The sequence below is a fragment of the Schistocerca cancellata genome, chromosome 8, assembly GCF_023864275.1.
Source record: "Schistocerca cancellata isolate TAMUIC-IGC-003103 chromosome 8, iqSchCanc2.1, whole genome shotgun sequence".
In the NCBI taxonomy this organism is placed as follows: domain Eukaryota; kingdom Metazoa; phylum Arthropoda; class Insecta; order Orthoptera; family Acrididae; genus Schistocerca; species Schistocerca cancellata.
Genome location: NC_064633.1, coordinates 105,959,322 through 105,973,402, shown reverse-complemented (window position 1 = coordinate 105,973,402; position 14,081 = coordinate 105,959,322). Strand labels below are relative to the sequence as shown.

The 14,081-nt window shown below is 43.0% G+C and overlaps 1 protein-coding gene across 1 annotated transcript in view; it reads left to right on the top strand.

Moving 5' to 3' along the window:
- Positions 1–14,081, top strand: part of LOC126094617 (E3 ubiquitin-protein ligase SHPRH) — a 275,624-nt gene that overhangs the window by 229,668 nt on the left and 31,875 nt on the right. The gene's annotated exons all lie outside the window — the stretch shown is intronic.

Genomic DNA, 14,081 nt, shown 5'->3' with positions numbered 1-14,081 from the left:
TAATTTTTTTAATCTTTATATGTGCAAGTACACATTTTCTTTAGTAATCAATTGCCTGGATTAGGTGAAAAATTTTCTATTTGCTCCTAAAAATACATCCTTTGTGGCTGAGCCTCTAATGCCTTTTAGCTAAAGTTTTAGTTTTGTAAACAAAGTTATTCACCATTACCACTATTATATGCATGTGTTATCAACATTCCTTAAAGCCAAATTTGGGAATATGGTTGGTTATGCTGTGGCTATTTACCCCCCCCCCCCCTCCCTTTATCAATGGTATTAGTGTTACTGATGTACTAGGGATCTAATTAAGCACGCTAACTAAACTTAATCTACATGCGAAGTTTTGCTCTCAATCTAGTCGATATTTTACAATAATTGTTCGTTACCGTAACTTAGATGCATATGAATGCTGGGTGACATTTCAACCGATTTCTGAATACTGTATTTTAGCTTGTTTTATGTTATGGATATTATTTTCTTTAAGTTTGTGATATATTTGACATTTGTTTATATACATTTCATCAAATATACACAGTGAATTAGGTTTTTACAATGATTTCTACCTTATTTTGTAAGATTCTATGTTTGGGGATAGCAACTTTGTTTTTCAGTTTACGTGTGAAACTATACCAAAGAGGTTCGCCAAAAATAGACCAGTCCCCGGAATTTAGCAAGAAACTTATCAAGATATTTTTGTACCATATGATGAAAATACTTTCTAAAGATCTTTCACAACCTTCTCAATATTTTGTACAATTGTAACATTTGTACCTCTCATTTTCTCTTCAGTACTGCCCTGTTTAAGCACATTATGTTTCCCTTTAAAAGTACCGTGTGGTATACTGGAATTCACGACATGCTCTACATAAGAGACGTGGCCACTATTTAAGTAATGACTGATGTGATGATGTGACTTAAACTGTTTAACCCTGTAAGTATTCATGTATATTTAGCAATTCCATAGAAAACAATTTCTAACATTTCCAGTATACTATGCGGATAGAATCCGTGAGATGGTCTGTGACTGAAAGCGATCAATATTTAGATTTTAAATAAAAACGCGGATGATGGTCAAATATGCCGAGAATTTAGGTCCTTATCGAGTTACAAAAGTTAAAACTGATGATACCTGCGATGTGTGTACCTGCGATGTGTGCTGAGAAGTTGATAACCATGAGGGTCGCAGGACTTGCAACATCATGTGCTGAATTTATGCAATCTGGCCAAATGGCTACTCATCATCTGAGTCAGATGATTGTCAGATGACTGAAGGTGGGATTCAGATGAGAGGTTTAAGGGTTCCCTGCTGATGAGACTGGTGACACGCTAGAGAATCTGAATACTGGAGAGTAGTTTTACGTATAAATGGAGAAACCATATTCACAGAAAAATATTAGTTTTGTGACTGTATTAGAAAAGGATAGTTGTTACTCACCATATAGTGGAGATGCTGGTCCCACAGATAGGCACAACAAAAAGACTGTCAGAAAATGGGCTTTTGGCCAACAAGGCTTTCGTTGAAGATAGCGCGCGCACGCGCCCACACTCACACACACACTCACACACACACACACACACACACACACACAGTTTCTAGCTGCTGAGGCTTCAGCAGCCAGAGATTGCAGTTTTTTTGTGTGTGTGGTGTGTGTGTGTGTGTGTGTGTGTGTGTGTGTGTGTGTGTGTGTGTTTTGTATCTCTGACAAAGGTCTTGTGTCTTCGGGGTCTTTCGCGACAGCATAGATGTCTTGTTGGGTGGCCGAAAGCTCATTTTCTGACAGTCTATTTGTTGTGCCGATCTGTGACTCAGCATCTCCGCTATATGCTGAGTAGCAATTATCTTTTTCTAATATTGTTACATTCCATCTCGGATTTTCCATTGTTGAATTTGTTGATTAATTTCTTTTGACAGTTCAGCACTAAAGTTTGTAACTAGGAGATTAATAAATAGTTCTTTACAAAAGGCTTAACTGTTTCTCCTACAACATCAAGAAAATTTTCAAGGTTTGTAGAGATTGGGATCTTAGAAATATATAGTAATTTTGGTCATTTGCCATGCATAACCGTCTCTGAATCTGCAGCTCGCTATCAGTACTCAAAAATCATCTTTTTGGCATGTTTCTTGACCACCATTAAAGATTCTTGAAAAGAGGAAGATGGTATTCCGATATAAATGCATAAAGAACATACTGTTAAAATTTGAAAAATTTACAATGGTTGGTTAGTTAAATATCTGCTACTGACAGTGAAAATTTGTGATAAATGCTTTTCTTGGGTTTTCTCAGGAATTGCCCATGAACTAAACGGTGCTTCTGTAAGAACTTTAACACTCATCATAGACTGCATCTAATGCAAAAAGAATCAGTTGATTTGCTCTATTTGCCTATGCTGAAGGAAATGTGTAATATTCAAACTTTGACATCATAGTGCAGGACAGCTACAATAAGTTGATCCTTCTCTTGGGTATTCAAACGGTCCCCAGCCCAAGAGCTGTCCAGAACACGTTACCTTATCATAGAATCTGAGGTGTGAGCCCCAGAAGAATTCTGTTCTTTTGCGTAACAGTTTTGAACATATTGGCATTGCTAGCTTATCGATACAAGGCTTACTGCATTCATTTTTGGCACAGTTACAAAAATGTTGTCCCGTAATACTGCTGTTAATAAGGACTTAGATGTTCCTTTTAACCACCTCTTAGTAAACACAATGGACATGCCAACCAACTCAGATGAATATTTATTCTTCAGTTTGCATATTACCTTCATAACACATAAATGCATACATAATATGTACTTCTTGCTCATTGACCTCAATTCAAAATCAGCACATTGTGTAAATTGATCGGGCATGGAGACACATCTGTCTCTGACATAACTTGACTGGTCAGTAGGTGAAATAAAATATTTATTACAAATACTACTTACAGCATTTTGGTTTTTCATTATGTGAGCTGCATGTGTAATTCTTAATAATTGTATCTTCATGTTGGCAGTCTTACAGTAATTGTCATTTAATTCCCAGGATGCAGTCTGCTTTGTTTCTTTGCTCTTCGTCTGTTTCCTAAGTTCTGTTCTAAATGCTTTCTTAGCTTGTTCATATTTTTCCTGAACATTCTGCAGAGGAGCTGCTTTATAAATGTGTTTCATGTAATGTATATTCTGTCTACTCTAATGAGCCTGTGTGGGAAATCAGTCTACCATTATTTCCAGCTCAGCAATGTTTTAATACCCTCTTATATTTCCCAGAGAAAGCTGCAGTAATGATAATGATAATGTCTCAAAAGTGCCAAAAGGATCTCATTCAATTTACTGTCAGATGCTTTCATATGGTAAACAGTATTCTGTTTCTCCTCAGGTAGCTTAATTTTAAAGGTGTTAATTTTGACATATGGTGAGAAATCAAGGCATCAGCAGAATTCTGGCAGCTGAGATGAGGTTTGTCTGTAGCGTGGTTGGAAAGACATTGAGGTGATGTGAAAATCTAAAAACGGGTTCAAGTTGTAAGATTTTAAGACAAAATAACCGCACAGTAGCTGAGATAGTTTGCAATGTATGATACACATGGATGCCAAGAGTAATGTAAGATTTAAAACTCAGAGATAAAAGAGCAAGAAGACGTCCAAGAATTTGGTGAAATCTGACGTCGGGCAGAGAGAACATATCTGGGGCAACATTGAAGAGGGACAGTGTGGCCAGTCTCCAAAAGCAAATGCCATTGCGTAAATGAGAGCAAGATTTCACAGGGCCAGCAATTGCATCAACACCTTTCTGAATAATAAACAGATTTACTGTAGCGAAGACTGACCATCTTCAGTACATGAAACCATGACAAACCGTCGTGCAGCAGGGAGTGTCTTTGAATTGTTAGCCTCATTCCATTTATGTTTCGTAGCCACTGACTGTGAAGATGATTGGCTCATTGCGAGAAAATCCCCCCATGATTGCAGTGTGGTGAGGTATTCAGAGGGACAGTAGGACTTGGACCCGCACCTGCCTCACCTGTAAGTGCTTGAAGGTCGGCCATCATGTGCACACCCCTGTCACCGCCTTCCCAGACATCATACATTGCTTTACCAACATTCATGTGGACCCTGTCAGCCCTCTACCTTCCTCTGACTGCAGCTGCTACCACCTCACTGCAGTGGACAGGTTCACCTGCTGGCCGAAGGAAACACCAATACTCAATGTCACCACCTCCATAGTAGCCACCGTGTCCGTGTCCACGTGGACCACTTATTTTGGCTCTCTGCACCACATCATTAAAGTACTTCAGATGCCGGGTTACGTCTGCCCTTTTTCGCACACTAACAGATCTCTGCATCACTGACATCCATCTGACATTGAGCTACCATCCGGTTGCCAACGATGTGGTGAAATGGTTGCCAACGATGTGGTTAAATGGTTGCCAACGATGTGGTTAAATGGTTGCCAACGATGTGGTTAAATGGTTGCCAACGGTGTGGTGAAATGGTTGCCAATGAAGTGGTGAAATGGTTGCCAACGATACGGTGAAATGGGTCCACCGTACCCGGACGGCTGCTCTCATCTGCTACAGCAAGAGGTTGACTGCTGCCCTGCCCCTTGTATTCCTTGGCCTCCACATTACTCAGAAGACCAACCTTGAGATGTCTGCCGACGCCTTGGTTTACCGCCAGCTTCTCACTGTCCTTGGCAACTTCCTGGAGCCCGTCCACCTGCCCATTGATGACATCATCTTGCAGGACTGCGTGGCTTGTATGCGACTCACCCCACCCCACCGCCACAGTAAACACACCAATTACAAAATACAGTGTGCTACTACAACGTTACGGCTAGTGTATACAATGCTAGGGCCAGCGTAAGTACTGGCCAGAGCTGTTCCTAGCAGTAGGTAAACATTCTCACATGTTGTCTGACAGAAGTAGTTCTGTGTTTATTTGGAAAGCCAGTATTGTTTATATTTGCTGGCGATGTTTCTCTTTGCACTCCTGGAAGGAGGTCGGCAGCCCATTTTGCGTGTCGGTTGTGTGGGCCCTCTAATTAATAAGGGGCCACTACAACATTACTCCCCCTGGGAAAAAAAAAATGCAGAGCACCACAAACATCCATATTAGTAGGGGCGTCCAGGTCAACGTCCATGAGCTCGTGGCCGGCAGAGGCGGGAGGCGGTGACGTGGCACTGGCAGCTGGCAGCGGAGACAGCGGCTGAGGCAGAGACAGAAGGAGACGGCGGCTGAAGCAGAGACAGAAGCCACAGGGCGGATGGTGATAGACACTGGCAGCTTCCCCGGGGCATCGTGGTCAACCAGATGAGGGCAGAGCTGGTTGGGGTGCCAGCAGACGACAGAACTGTCGGCTCGCCGGAGAGATGCCATCGCTCAGCCGCAGAGTTTGGTGATGACCGCAGGTGCCCAATGTGCCCTTGGATGAGACAAGATTTGTGCCCAGACCACCTGGCCAATGCAAAAGTAGTTCACCGGCGTGCAGTGAGAGGGTGAGAAGCCTCAGGAAGCAGGACAGATAAGGGAGAGCGGAATCGTTGACCGTGAAGTATCTCCACCGCCCTTGGCGGTGTGGTACGTCACCAAAAAAAAATAAGCACGGCTTCCTCCAGTGGGTGACAGCACATCAGCTTATCGAGCTGGATCTTGAACATCTGCACAAAACGTTCTGCCCTGGCCGTTTGACACAGGTTGTAAAGGGCCCGTCTGGATGAGGAAAATTCCATTGGCAATACAGAATTGCTTCAACTCGGTCAAAGTAAACTGTGGACCGTTATCCACAACAGTCGTTTTGGGGAGTCCCTTGACAGCAAAGAGACACTGGAGAATTTTGATAGTCTCAGCAGAAGTGGTGTTCATCATGAGGGAGACATAAGGGTATCCTGACCCAGGGTCGATCAGTATGAGCCATTGGGAATCATGAAACGGTCCTGCGAAATCGAAATGGAGACGTTCCCACGGAGCAGCTGCAGCTGGCCACGAAAAATACTGGCACGGGGACGCTGCCTGACTGTTTGGCACGTGGTGCTGGCTGACATGGGCAATGTCTTCATCCAAACCACTCCAATAAATGTGTTGGCAGGTCCGCTGTCTGGTGAGGACAATGCCCCGATGGCCAGTGTGGATGAGGTCAAGGACATGGCTTCGCTACATATGCAGTATGACCACCTGGCGAACATTGGAATCACTATGCAAAGGGATGACGCCACTGCAGAAAAAAAGACTGTGCCAATGATCTTGAAAATGCTGGATCTGCGCATCGCGGTCGCTACGGCGGCTGGTCGGCTAACCCACAGCAATTTGGCGATGGAGAGCTTGCAGTGTCTGATCCTGAGCGGTTGCCCGCCGGACTGCGTCCAGGTCCGGTTCCACATGGAAAAAAACTAAGGGGAAGGCGTCAAACTCACAGTCTGCCCGGCAGGCAGCTGGAACAGCAAATTGGCATTTGCATGCTTTTCAGAGGTGCGATAGACAATATCAAAGTCAGACGTTACCAGGAAGAGCGCCCAATGCTGGAGGCAGTGTGCCATCCGGGTGGGCACTGCACCCTCCAGGTGTAACAAAGAAACCAAAGGCTTGTGATCCTTTTCAATTTGACTATATTTGGTTTGAGCGTCAGTCAGTTTCAAAAGCCACCAGCCTTTAAACGCTGTCGGACCACACCCAGGCCATAGTCCGAGGCATTGGCAGCGACAATGAGGGGTAGGGAAGGATCATAAGCAGCCAGACAAGGAGGGAGGGGGAGAGAGACCTTGAGGCGTGTGAAAGCCAGCTCTCACGCCGTGTTCCATAACCCGGTCAGCTGCGCCAAAATCTTGGCGTGGGTTATACAATGCCGATAATAGTTGATTTGAACAAGGACAGATTGTTGTTGCTTCACATTGGTGGGAAGAGGCAGGTACTGAATCACCTCAACATACAGGTACTGAATCACCTCAACATACTCCTTAGAGGCGTGTAGGCCATGGGCATCAATCATGAACCCAAGATAACTGATCTCTCACACAAAAAAATCTTGATTTTCCCTCCAGCAATGCAGCTTAGCCTCGGAAAAAACGTGAAACAGCCAATCCAGCTTGTCTGCGAGGTTCACCACGGATGAGCCACCGATGGTGACATCGTCCAGATAATTGGGTACAACAGGCACCTGGCTTGTGAGGTGTTCCAAATAGCGTTGGAAAATGGTGGGGGCGCTGGCAATGCCAAATGGGAGGCAGTTGTACCAGAAAAGGCCACATGGGATATTGATGACTAGAATCTGCTGCGATTCCTCGTCCAACAGCAGCTGCAAATAAACATCATGCATATCAATTTTGGTGAAAACAGTTGAGCCCAAAAGACGTGAGTATGTCATCTACCGATGGACAAGATATGTATCAATGACGGACTGAGAATTGACCGTGACCTTAAAATCGCCACAGATGCGTAAAGCACCGTTCGGCTTTTTAACTATCATGATAGGTGTCGCCCAGCGACTGTGCACAATGGGAGAAAGGATACCTTTGTCTTGTAAGCAGCGAAGTTCCACCTGCAACCTGTCTCGGAGAGCAAAGGGCGGGCCTTAAAAAAATGAGGAACAGCAGAGGGAAGAAAGAGGGTATACGATGAGGGAATCGACACCGCCTGTACCACGTCCTCCACTGATAAACCCAGATGACCAAATATGTCCTCACCCAGAAAGTTGGTAGTGCCGGGGGATACGGCCACCAAAAACTGAGCAGTGAAGGAATTACCGTTGTAAGAGATTTGTGTGGGAAAAATGCCATTGACTGAAAATGCGCAAGGTGCAGTGTACGGGAATAAAGCCAGCGAGCCCAAGCATTGGGCAGCATCCACAATAGAAACAGATGATGCCATATCAATTTGGAAGACCACCCAGAATATGCGTGAACTCCAAGGTAAAGAGAAAATGGACATCGGACTGGGGAATAATGGAGAATACTAGGCCATCCAAGGAATGCGAGGCGTCCAGGTCCTGAAGTGACAATTCGTGATGAGCCTTTGCATCTGCAGGAAGCATGGCAACTACGCCATGTTTCTGCAAAGCCTGACACACTGCAGCAATATCTTGCTCGCCAGTGGGGTCACTCCAACCGTTGGCGAGTCCGGAAAAAATCTGGACAGGATGGAAGGCGGGTGAAAGACTTCCTGTCACGGAATGGACCAACGGATTGACAAGACTCATGCTCACAACAGCTGTCTGCCGAGGCAGCAAGTTTTTCCCTTTGCATGTTACTTCCATCCCAATCTGTTGATCCTGCCATGTCACCAGATTCTTGCACACTACAGTCCTTGCTACAGGTATAGAACAATAGCTCAGTCCATAGTGAGACCTCTGCCAACCATAGTGAGACCTCTGCCGACCTAGCCTTGATCAGTCTTCATTTTCTCCTCACGGTGTCAACATCAGTTCCTGCTCTGCGCACTCGTACGACTGAGGAGACACCTGTGCTGAGCCATCTCTACACAGCTGGGCATATCAATGGTGTTCCGCGCCATGTCTTCTGCCAAAGACTGTTAATTTCACGCATCACATCCGAATGTCATTGTGTTGGGAACGAGACTGCCACCTTGCTCAGTGTCCACCTTTTCTACCGTGCCGCACCTCTTTCCAGCACCACCACAGGGGTGAGTGAATTTGTTCAGAACTTACTAACTTCGAACCTATTCTGTGTGTTTGATTGTAGTTGTGTAATTCATAATTAGGTGTGTTCCTTGACTACTTGTGAACATTGTTCATTGTGCAGCGTCTACCACGCCTTGCTCTACCATTTGGTTATCAGCTTGTAAGTTAGGTAAGGAAACATGCCTACAAAGCTAAATAGATAGGTGCTTATGTCAGTAAGCCAAAAACAATTAAGTCACAAGTGAAAATAAACACTATGTGGCACCAAATATTGTGTGCAAGAATAGTAACAATCAGTGCAAAACTAATTGGTCTATTGCAAAAAAGAAAACGGAAGAAAAATCAGGAAACCATATGGTTAATATATAACTTTCAGAAATTTTTAGACAGCTGAAAAAAGACTAAAGGATTAGAGAAAACCAATCATATTTTGAGGGACCAGCTCCCATGCGCACCCTGATAGCCTTTGTGTTCAGAAGCCTTAGTGTTTGGAGACTTAAAGGGTGGTTTTATCGGGGCGGCAGGGATGGGTGGTTTTATCGGGGCGGCAGGGATGGGGGGGGGGGGGGGGGGGGGTTGGCGGTTGGTAATTCAGTCACTGACCTGCTTTGTGCACTACACTATACTGGCTATAAGAGCCACCTATTAGCTTGCAGTCACTACTGCACCCACCACTGTAGCTCACAGCTCCTACTGTTGCCTTGAGATGTCAGTCTAAATACCAGTGAAACCTTGAAACGTTGACAATTTTCCGATTATTTTGTACAAAATTGTGGGGCATTTTCTTCAATAATTGCAATGATTTTGAGGATAATTATGGGAATGTAACAAGAAAATGAGAAATGAAAGAGGAAGCCATCTGGTAGAATTTTGCACAGAGCATAACTTAATCATAGCTAACACTTGGTTTAAGAATCATGAAAGAAGGTTGTATACATGGAAGAACCCTGGAGATACTAGAAGGCATCAGATAGATTATATAATGGTAAGACAGAGATTTAGGAACCAGGTTTTAAATTGTAAGACATTTCCAGGGGCAGATGTGGACTCTGACCACAATCTATTGGTTATGAACTGTAAATTAAAACTGAAGAAACTGCAAAAAGGTGGGAATCTAAGGAGATGGGACCTGGATAAACTGACTAAACCAGAGGTTGTACAGAGTTTCAGGGAGAGCATAAGGGAACAATTAACAGAAATGGGGGAAAGAAATACAGTAGAAGAAGAATGGGTAGCTTTGAGGGATGAAGTAGTGAAGGCAGCAGAGGATCAAGTAGGTAAAAAGACGAGGGCTAGTAGAAATCCTTGGGTAACAGAAGAAATATTGAATTTAATTGATGAAAGGAGAAAATATAAAAATGCAGTAAATGAAGCAGGCAAAAAGGAATACAAAGGTCTCAAAAATGAGATCGACAGGAAGTGCAAAATGGCTAAGCAGGGATGGCTAGAGGGCAAATGTAAGGATTTAGAGGCTTATCTCACGAGGGGTAAGATAGATACTGCCTACAGGAAAATTAAAGAGACCTTTGGAGATAAGAGAACCACTTGTATGAACATCAAGAGCTCAGATGGAAACCCAGTTCTAAGCAAAGAAGGGAAAGCAGAAAGGTGGAAGGAGTATATAGAGGGTCTATACAAGGGCGATGTACTTGAGGACAATATTATGGAAATGGAAGAGGATGTAGATGAAGATGAAGTGGGAGATACGATACTGCGTGAAGAGTTTGACAGAGCACTGAAAGACCTGAGTCAAAACAAGGCCCCCGGAGTAGACAACATTCCATTGGAACTACTGACGGCCTTGGGAGAGCCAGTCCTGACAAAACTCTACCATCTGGTGAGCAAGATGTATGAAACAGGCGAAATACCCTCAGACTTCAAGAAGAATATAATAATTCCAATCCCAAAGAAAGCAGGTGTTGACAGATGTGAAAATTACCGAACAGTCAGTTTAATAAGCCACAGCTGCAAAATACTAACACGAATTCTTTACAGACGAATGGAAAAACCAGTAGAAGCCGACCTCGGGGAAGATCAGTTTGGATTCCATAGAAATACTGGAACACGTGAGGCAATACTGACCTTACGACTTATCTTAGAAGAAAGATTAAGGAAAGGCAAACCTACATTTCTAGCATTTGTAGACTTAGAGAAAGCTTTTGACAATGTTGACTGGAATACTCTCTTTCAAATTCTGAAGGTGGCAGGGGTAAAATACAGGGAGCGAAAGGCTATGTACAATTTGTACAGAAACCAGATGGCAGTTATAAGAGTCGAGGGACATGAAAGGGAAGCAGTGGTTGGGAAGGGACTAAGACAGGGTTGTAGCCTCTCCCCGATGTTATTCAATCTGTATATTGAGCAAGCAGTAAAGGAAACAAAAGAAAAATTCGGAGTAGGTATTAAAATCCACGGAGAAGAAATAAAAACTTTGAGGTTCGCCAATGACATTGTAATTCTGTCAGAGACAGCAAAGGACTTGGAAGAGCAGTTCAATGGAAGGGATAGCGTCTTGAAAAGAGGATATAAGATGAACATCAACAAAAGCAAAACGAGGATAATGGAATGTAGTCGAATTAAGTCAGGTGATGCTGAGGGAAATAGATTAGGAAATGAGACACTTAAAGTAGTAAAGGAGTTTTGTTATTTGGGGAGCAAAATGACTGATGATGGTCGAAGTAGAGAGGATATAAAATGTAGACTGGCAATGGCAAGGAAAGTGTTTCTGAAGAAGAGAAATTTATTAACATCGAGTATAGATTTAAGTGTCAGGAAGTCATTTCTGAAAGTGTTTGTATGGAGTGTAGCCATGTATGGAAGTGAAACATGGACGATAAATAGTTTGGACAAGAAGAGAATAGAAGCTTTCGAAATGTGGTGCTACAGAAGAATGATGAAGATTAGATGGATAGGGAAGAGATAATATTCTTCCCTCCTGAGAACTTAGGCACTTCAATGCCAGTCCAGAGCAAGTATCGAAATCCCTACAGTACTTCCTGAGATTAGCCTTCATGTACGAGCAGAGAAAGGCAGCGAGGGGCTTTAATTTATAGTGAGCATGGAGGGAGGAATGCATTTGTAGACACTGGTAATGATAATTTTGTGTGACTGAAGCTCTTGGAACAAGTGTCAGTAGGACATCACTTACGAAACTTAAGTTTCCCTAACCGGTTATACACCTGGGAAAAAGGGATGTACAGTTTAATGTAGAATCCAAACCATGTTTCATTTCTGATAGATCTTTATGTCACTGACAGGTGAATGCAGGTTTAAAAGGCAGAATGAAAAATAAGTGATCTTACCGGGATTCTATCCCACAACCTTTCAGTTTCAATGCACTTGCTTCACCACTAGACCACAAGGCCCAGCACAGATTTTGGTCTAGCTTCACTGCTCTGTGAAGTTGTAGCGACTGTATCACTAGGTAGAAATGGCATTGTTTTCACAGTGGCTGAGTACTTAATTCATCATAGTTAGCTACTTGTCACGTGGTACATATTAATTATATACACAAACCTTCCTTATGACTCGGTTTATTTAGTCAAAAACAGATCAAAATCCCTACAGTTCCAGTGATTAGCCTGAACATACAGACAGAAAGCGTGGCATGGTACTTCAGTTTGTACATATATAGAAAATAGACAGATGAAGTCAACTAATAAAAGAGCAAAAAATGGTATGTGACATTCTTAGAAAGCCTTTTACTTCCACAACTGTCGTCATAATTCCGGACACCCTTTCACTCAACAAGTCAGCACAACAGGTAAAGGGATTTGAATTTGAGGAAGTAGAGCAACAAAAGACAAGCAAAATAATTCTAAGTTAAAAAACACACTCAGGCACTTGGGATGGTGTTTCCAGCAAAGCACACAAATGTTCATGCACATCTGTACTCTGAAAACTAATGTGAAATGCATGGCAGAGGGTACATTGCGGTTAAACCATATTATCAAAATGGCATGAGAAAGATCAACATTCAATCTGTGACAAACAGTAATGCAGGCCATGCCACAGGCGTCTACACTGGGAGCATTTCTTTTTTTCGTGTTCAAAACTGATATTGTACTACCTTCTTATTCCCTTATAATTACTTATGTTGATGACACCTCTCAATTGTTTTGTGGTGACAATGAGGAGGATTTTTAACACATGAGAAATCAGAAGTGACTAAATGTTTTAGTAACCAGGGCCTAAAACCCGGTGCTACAAAACTGTAGTTACTGGAGTTCAAAGCAGGCAGCTCATGACACAGGTGTATAGGAAATATTTGTGGAATTTCGTACACAGACAGTGAAGATTGTAATTTCTTTGATCTGCACTCAAATAGCAATCTTTGATGAAAAAACACTGTCAACTTTATATGCAGGGAAATCAGCAGTGCATTGTACTTGCTTAGCCAAATGTACAAAATTGAATGTAATACAATGCTGATAACAGTACACTATAGGACAATTCTCCCATTCATAAGCTACGGAAAATAATTGTGGTGTGTGCCACAGATGTTCATTTGAACAGAATCGTAGTGCTACAAAGGAGAACAGTTAGTGTGATTCATGGTCTGTGATACAGGGAGACCTGCCATGATGCTCGTACCAAAAATAAATATATCGCTTTACGTGTGTGTGTGTGTGTGTGTGTGTTATCACATTTTTTGTAAGCCTTCTGGACACAATCTGATGTTAAACATTGTAAAGAACATAGTTCTTGAAACTTCCTGGCAGATTAAAACTGTGTTTGCTGGACCGAAACTCGAACTCGGGACCTTTGCCTTTCGCGGGGAAGTGCTCTACCAACACATAGTTCTTATTATAGGTAACAGTGATCTATAATTATTATAAATATACTGGAAGCAGTCTTCACTGCATAAATTTTTTGATGTGGCGACCGATTTCGATCTTATTATAAGATCATCTTCAGACCATAGATGTCTGCCGGACTATCAGAGAAATTGTAGAAGAGGTGGGCATCAGCACCTTTTTGGCACATTCCGTTGTGACCGAAGATTTGACCATGAAGATAGTCTCGGCAAATTTGTGCTGAAGCTGCTGACGGCAGAGTAAAAGCAACTTTGTGTCGAAGTCTCACACAGGACATGCTGGACTCCACAAACAGTGACCCTGACTTCATGAACACCATAATCACTGGTGACAAGTCCTGGGTGTACAGCTACGAACCAGAAACCAAATCCCAGTCGTCACAGTGGAAATGTTCCTCGTCACCAAGACCAGAGACGGCCCGCCAAGTGCGCACCAATGTCAAAGTGATGCCAACAGCTTTCTTTGACCCCCCATGGTGTGGTAAACCACAAAAATGCACCACAGGGTCAAATAGTCATCAAAGAGTACTACATGGATGTCCTCCATTGCCTATGTGATGCTATGTGGTGCAAGAGACCAGATTTATGGTGAATAGGAAATTGGCGCCTCCATCATGACAGTGCTCCAGCAGATTCCTCACACTTGATTCAGACGTTTT